General features: G+C 37.7%; 1 pseudogene; it reads right to left on the minus strand.

The window, feature by feature from the left end:
• Nucleotides 1-1,639: 1,639 nt before the first annotated feature.
• Nucleotides 1,640-1,752, minus strand: LOC115213575 (annotated as a pseudogene).
• Between the last annotated feature and the right edge of the window lie 6,074 nt (nucleotides 1,753-7,826).

A 7,826-nucleotide genomic window follows, 5' to 3' on the forward strand; every position in this document is an offset into this window, starting at 1 on the left:
AAAAATATATTTTTTAAACTAATATTTTGTGTGTATATGAAGGGAAGACTTCTATTTGTGAGTTTGATAATCATTTAGATGCTGTTTCTAGTTTCTGGTCAGTCTTTCACTGGTTTAAAGCGGAGTATGCGGATCGCACAGGGCGGTCATTTTATATGCATATGCATGCTGCAGTCGAAGATACATTATACTTATCAAAGAAAGCAGGCCATTTAGCTACCACATGAAACGATCAAAATTCAGGCTATTACACCGCATTCTTTGTGACATTACTGATAGCGTCTGATGCCTTTTAAATGACGATGCATATTAGGGAACAGTATTGCACACCTGCAAAGTGATACTCTCATCGTTGCTTTCACGAGAAACTCTAATAAGAATGGAACATGTCCAGAATTGTCTCCCCCTATTGCCACAATCATTAAAATAATATTGGCGTTGTTCTCCATTGCCACTTATAGATTTTATTAATGCTCATCGTATTGAATATGTTGGCACTACCTTAACTATTGTGTCTTATGCGGATGGTGTCTCTCAGTAATTAACCTCAATGATACATATTTTTTATATACTAAATTCATAGCTGAGTTCATCAACCACCTTCGAATTTGGAAAACAAAAATGTGACGTTGACTGGTGGACAAAAGCAAAAGCTGGGTTAGCTGAAGGATCTTTTCGGTTTGAATGGCAGTTTTTTTCTAGCGGTGTTATATGAAAATGTCACCCATAATTATGATCCTAGTATCGATCTATTGCATTTCAATCTGTTTTAGGGTTAGGGTTAGGGGTGGGGGAAGGGTATCTTTTTTTCTTCACAAATGTAAATAAACCCAATCTGTTTCTTAAACGAGGAACATATTCATACGCCACAGAATGTTTTCACCTCAATAGACGTCATTGATTGGTTGAAATTGCAGAAATTGAAGAAATAAACAACAAATATCTTACAAACTATAGAATTTTCTCAATAAAGCCAAGAGAAAAAGATGTTTTATAAACACATTCTACCAGTATACAAGGTTTAAAAGTGTTTAGTTATGTGGAAATTATATAAAAAAACTGCCGTTCAAACCGAAAAGATCCTAGCTGAAAGCTTTGCATTGTTTTTGCTAAATGATGCATTGTTCATTAAACTGTTTTGAGGTCAAATAAGTAAGGGTACATTTTTATATTAACACCCGCACGATTTTCACTAACAAAAAAAACTCGGATTTTTTTTGCGTGGAATCAAGTACTCTGACCTCCTAATATGCTGCAAATCCCTTATTTTGGTTTGGAAGAAAGGAGGGGGGGTCCCCCTCCACATCCCAGAATCATTGACATTTTTTTATCGCTGAATGAATTCCTGTGACGTCCTAATGTACTACAAACCCTTTCTGGGATCCAAAAAACGGAGTGGGGTGAGGTGGAAGCCTCGGAAATTTCACCTACACGGTTTTCACTAAGAAAATATATATAAATTGTGCCTAAATTAATTTTTGTGATGGGGATGGGAGAGAAAGATAAACGATTTAAATTAAATATATCTTAATTGGTGTGTGAGAAAGTATATATATTCCGATGATAAAATATAGTATCTTTTTTTTTTTCTGTAGTTTCAGCTCAGAGCTGCGGCCATGCTGATGCACTGCTGTTTTAGAAAAATATGGAATGCTTCACGAATTTGCGTGTCATCCTTGCGCAGGGGTTTTGGTAATCTTCTCTGTATCGTTCCAATTTTAGAATATGTACTGCCGTAGCTTAGTTTCAGTATTAAAGTGAAAATATCTGACTTTACAATAGAGATATTATTGTTTCACTTTTGACACGTAATACTGAAATAGTGGAGGAGATATGATATTGCTCTGGGCTGGCACTAGGCAGGAAGTTAAAACATTTTTTGGCCTATGACACTACATGGACCTTAAGTAAGGCATGTGTAAAATTTGAATGAAATTGGTTGTGTAGTTCTCAAGTTTTAGGGATTCACACACACACACTCATGCACATTCTCATCTTTATATATATAGATATATATGTGTGTGTGTGTGTATTGTATGAAGGAACTGTAATGCAGGAAAATAAGAAAAGGTTCACCTACCTTCTCATTGCCTGCCATCCAGCTGTATTAATTTCAAAATTCACACCCTGCCCATCACACCTAATGAAAGCAACTGTTGATACCAATTCCTCTAGCTTGCTCTCGTCAAGTCTGTTCTTGGCAAATGCACCCAGGCAAAAGAACACGATCCTGGTCTTCCTTCCTTCACTTCCCCTTTCACCCTTCCTGCTCCAGTCAGGCCTCTTGACTATTGACGTCATAGCTCTTTCTTTCCAGCTCATCTCATCCCTACATTCCCCCCCCCACCTGATCTCCAAGATCACCTCTTCACTTTACTCTATGTCAAAATCTGCCATCCACCTGTGCTCAGTTGCTCTTCCTTGTCTATCTCAAGGTACAGCACCAGCATGCTTCCCTCCAGGTACAGGGCCACGAGATCTGCTACATCATTGATGCCTTGTAGCCTGGCCACTAATTTGATCTTACAGATCCAGGCCACTATATCGCCTCTGCCGTAGAAAGGTCTAATGGCATCGCTTCCAATCCTTTTCTTCACTGCCATTGCGTGGAAGGGGATAACAACAGAGAAATATACTCACACACTAGTGCCAAAATAGCTTGTTGTATGAGGAAACTGTAATGTGGGGAAATAAGAAACAGTTCACCTACCTTCTTGTTGTCGGCTGTCCAGGTGTACTGAGCCCAAAACTTTTACCCTGCCCGTTGCACCCAATGAAAGCAGCTGCTAATACCAATCCCTCTAGCTCTCTCAGACATACCCTCAGTTGTGCAGTCAGCCACTCTCACCAGCTATGCTGATGATACAAAAGTATCTCAGACATACTAAACCTGCAAAATGACCTACATGCAATATACAAATGGGCTGATGAAAATAACATGCAGTTCAATGCTGATAAGTTTCAAGCACTTCAATATCAGCCCACAAACAGACCACAATCGGAATACATAGAACTATGGACTGGTGCAATTCCACAATTAGAATCAGTGCATGATCTGGCAATCCACATGATAAATGATGCAACATTCCATGTGCATATTATCATGATGGCAACATTGTGGATAGATTCTTGGATCATCCAGAACCAGAAATAAAGATACTTTGCAACTCCTATGGAATACTTTTGTTCTCAGACATCTAGATTACTGCTCTTGACTGTGGTTGCCACAGAGCATCAAGCTGGTGGCGGAACTTGAGGCAATCCAGCACCACTACACAAAGAAGATTGACTTGGGGAAACAGATGAGCTACTGTGAGAGACTACAAGAACTGAAGCTCTACTCCGTGGATAGATGGAAGATCCTGGAAAGTCTAACTCCCAACTTTGGAATTAAAAGTTATACAAACCATTGAACTGGATGGCACTGCATAATACCCTGCTACAGCTTGGGTCTCAGGAGTCCACAACTGTTTAACATCCTGCTAAAAAACCTCAGAGATTTTCAAGTTGTAGACATGGAAACCTTCAAAAGCACCTGGACAAATTTCTATCTGAAATCCCAGATGGAGGCACAAAGAAGAGCAGATCCATTTAGCTTGCTTCTTCACCAAAGACAGTACAGAAAGGAGACCCAAAAACACTGAAAGGGAGTGCTCCAGCATGGCCCCAGCCTTTGGCTGAAACCAGTAACAGAATAAAACAACATAAAATACATACACACACACGTATTTATGTATATATATACACACATATATACATACATACATACATACATTATATATATATATATATATATATATATATATATATATATATACGGGGGGAGATGAAAAGTTACTGGCTTTGGGTAAAAGAAAATACAAGAGGATCAGTTAATTATGATATTATTCAACATATTCCCCCCTCAGATTCATACACTTATCACACTTATAGCAGCGGTCCTTCAATTTTTTCCAAGCCTTGCAAAAGAATTCGGAAGGTTGGGCCTCCAAGCAGGCCTTTTGCCAAACCCTTAAAAGCCAAGAACTTTTCAGCACCTCCTCATATCACACACACACACACACACACACACACATGCACACATATGTATATGTAAACACACATACACACATGCATACAAATGTATGTATATATGTATGTATTAAGGTATATATATTTAATATATATAGATAATATGGACGCCGCTCGGGCTCAAAAATTGAACCATTATGAAAACATCCTCGAGGAATGTGAAGACGCAGGCTGGAAAGTGGAACATTTTCCTATTGAAGTCGGATGTAGAGGGTTTGTTGGATACAGCGTGAGACAACTGTTGTTATCGCTAGGCCTAACTCATCGTAAAGTCAATACCACCATGACTGATATCCAATCTACAGTGGAGAAGGCTAGCCACTGGATTTGGTTAAAAAGAGAAGATGAGCGATGGCTAGAAGTATATTGAGTTCTTCATAACCAGCTGATCTAGCAAGCGGGGCCTCATATCAGTGAGTGGGGCTGGTGCGCATTGATGCCGTCGAGAGGTAGGCCCCGAAACTCCTGATGATCCCATACACTTGCTAGCTTCCAGTATACGGAGCTTTTAACTGGTAGCACTTGCATGTGCAAGTTGTTTGCAAGGTTCTTCACTTTGAATTTAGATATAAAGATTGATAATGTTTGTCATTTAATCTATTAATGTTGATCTTCCACTTTATGTTGTTTGTTTTACTAGTAACATTGTGTAATAAAATGCTGCATGTCGCTAGAGTTATATTACCTTGGTTGTGTAGGTATTTGACCTATTTACTGAACTTGAGCACATTGTTCAGTTGAATGTTTCTTTTTATGAAAAGAGGTGTTGCCATTTTACTTGTTAAATTTATACCAGAACATTATTTGAATTATCAATAATTGGATGGAAAAATGTAAAAGGCAGAACCCCCTAGGATATCATGATTTAAATTATTAATAATCTCTTTGAGATTAATAAAGCAATAAATTTAGATGAAGACTGGAATGAGATTGTGTGATATTCATTCATATGTTTTTCATAGGATATTAATGATACATGCATACATACATACATACATACATACATACATACATACATACATACATACATACATACATACATACATACTTATATACATACCTACATACACATATATGCATGTATATATACATATATATACATTCATACATACCTGCATACATGCATATGTTTGTTACATTCATACATGCATACAGTCATATACATTCATGCATATTTGCATACATATATATATATATGTATGTCCATACATACATATGGACAAGTGCACTTATATACATACATACAGGCATACACACAAATATACATACATATAGGCATGCATAACTGCATACATATACAGTCATCCATAATTGCATGCATACATGCATACATATGTACATATGTACATACATACATATGTACATACATACATGCATGCATACATACATACACGTACATTCATACATACATGCATGCATTCATGCATATATACATACATACACACACACATTCACACATACATACATACACATACATACACACACATACATACATACACACTACATACATACATACATACATACATACAAATAAACAAACTAAAAAACAAAAATACAAATTTGATGAATAATGAGCCCAGCCCTTGATAAACATAGACATCTGCAGATATTGCAGAGCAAGATTCTCTATCCACATACATATAATATATGTATGCATTTGTACATACATAAAGCATATTTACATATATGTATACATGCATACACACGCATATGCATGCTTGCATACATACATACATACATACAAACAAACTAGCAAAACCTGAAATTTCAACATCAGGTGCAGGCGTGGCTGTCTGATAAGTTCCGGGTTCAGTTCCCACTGCATAGCACCTTGGGCATGTGTCTTCTACTATAGCCTTCACGTCTGACCAAAGCCTTGTGAGTGGATTTTGTAGACAGAAACTGAAAGAAGCACATTGCTTATATATATATATATATATCATCATCATCATCATCATCATCATCATCAACATCATCACTGTTTAACGTCCACTTTCCATGCTGGCATGGGTTAGATGGTTTGACTGAGGACTGACAAACCAGGAGGCTGCACCAGGCTCCAATCTGATCAGCCAAGATTTCTACAGCTGGATGCCCTTCCTACTGCTAACTTCTCTGAGAGTGTAGTGGATGATTTTTATGTGCCACTGGCACAGGGCCCAGTCAGGTGGCACTGGCATCGACCATGCTCAAATGGTTCATTTTACATGCCACCGGCATGCTTGTATGGTGCTTTTTACATTCCACAGGCACTGTGTACCACTGGGGCTGGCCCCTGCCTGGTTGGCTCCTGCCTGGCTGACTCCTGCCTGACCTGCTCCTGCCTGGCTGGCTTAACAACTGGTATTGCTATAAATCCTGGTTGAGAATCACTCCTTTAAAGTGGCAACAACATAAACAACCAGAATGACTAACAACTAGAATATTAGCTCTCTCTTTGATGAATATGCTTTTGCAACATAGGAACAAGAAATAGCTATAAAATACATGATGCAAAAGGGCTAGATATGCAGATAAACCATTTAGATGCAGTAACTAATGCAGACTCTGTGGAGTTAATATTGAGGATAATATCAGTAACTTCTCAAAAATGTCCTCACAATATTACCTACCTATGAGACATGATGTTCATGGCTAGAATGCTATATAATGAAATGATCAGGATGAATAATCCTAAGAAAACAATTATAAGAAACTAAAGTTGTGTAGAGGAGATAACGACACATAATTTGAAAAAATACTGGTGCTATGTCCCAGTAATAGTTGAAGTCAGTTGTCCAACAGATGACAAGACAATGTTAAATGTTAGTGAAAGTCTACTTTCTTTGTTAACTCTTTTGATTTCCACTGCATCTCTTATGTGTCCAGAGTTTGTACAGGTCTCACTGTATGGGATTTCTATCAACACTTTTTCTACATATTGAAAAGAACCATTTCCTGGAGAGAATATTGTCCTGTCTGTTTTTCCTGCTTACTAGAAGTTTGGTCTTTGCTAATTTAACTTCAAAGCCCTTTGATTCTAGGTTTTTGCTGAAATTTATTTACTAATTTTGTAAGAACAAGGTCAACTGCATAGGTGAGTTCCCATTGGCAAATGGTCTTAGATTCCTCTTTTATGGCGTGAGGAACTAATAGGAGGGCACTGAGAACTGCGTGCTGCTGAACTCCTACATGAACAATAAATCCATTACTACTTGTTGCTAATTCTTAGCATACTGACAGTACCTCTGTACATGGCTTGAACAGTTCCCATAAGCTACTTCTAGCTTTTACAACAGTCACCAAATTAGGGAATGAAAAACCCTATCAAAGGGTTTCTCCAAGTCAACAGCAGTTTATTCTGTTGTGTCTGGGGAGAGTCTTTTTTCTTTTGTGCCTTGTAATTTAACACACTCACTGGTAAAATTTCCACTTATTCCTTATTTTTATTTTCCTAAATTTTTTGTTGTGTCTTGCAACCTATAGAAAGTGTGCCAAACAGACATTGGAGCAAGACACAATCCCCCAAACACACACAAGACTATTGAAAAGGTTGCAAGATGCAAGGAAAATTTTAGGAAAATAAAAATAAGTGGAAATTTTACTGGTGAGTGTATTAAATTATAAGGCACAAAAAGAAAATGACTCTCCCAGGACACAACAGGATATGCTTCAACACACGAACTCACATAAAGACTCTTGCAAACAAAATCCCAAAACGAAACAGCAGTTTAATTTTGGCTAAATACTTCTCCCACAGTTGCCTTGCTAGAAAG

This window comes from Octopus sinensis, linkage group LG6 (genome assembly GCF_006345805.1).
Source record: "Octopus sinensis linkage group LG6, ASM634580v1, whole genome shotgun sequence".
NCBI lineage: Eukaryota > Metazoa > Mollusca > Cephalopoda > Octopoda > Octopodidae > Octopus > Octopus sinensis.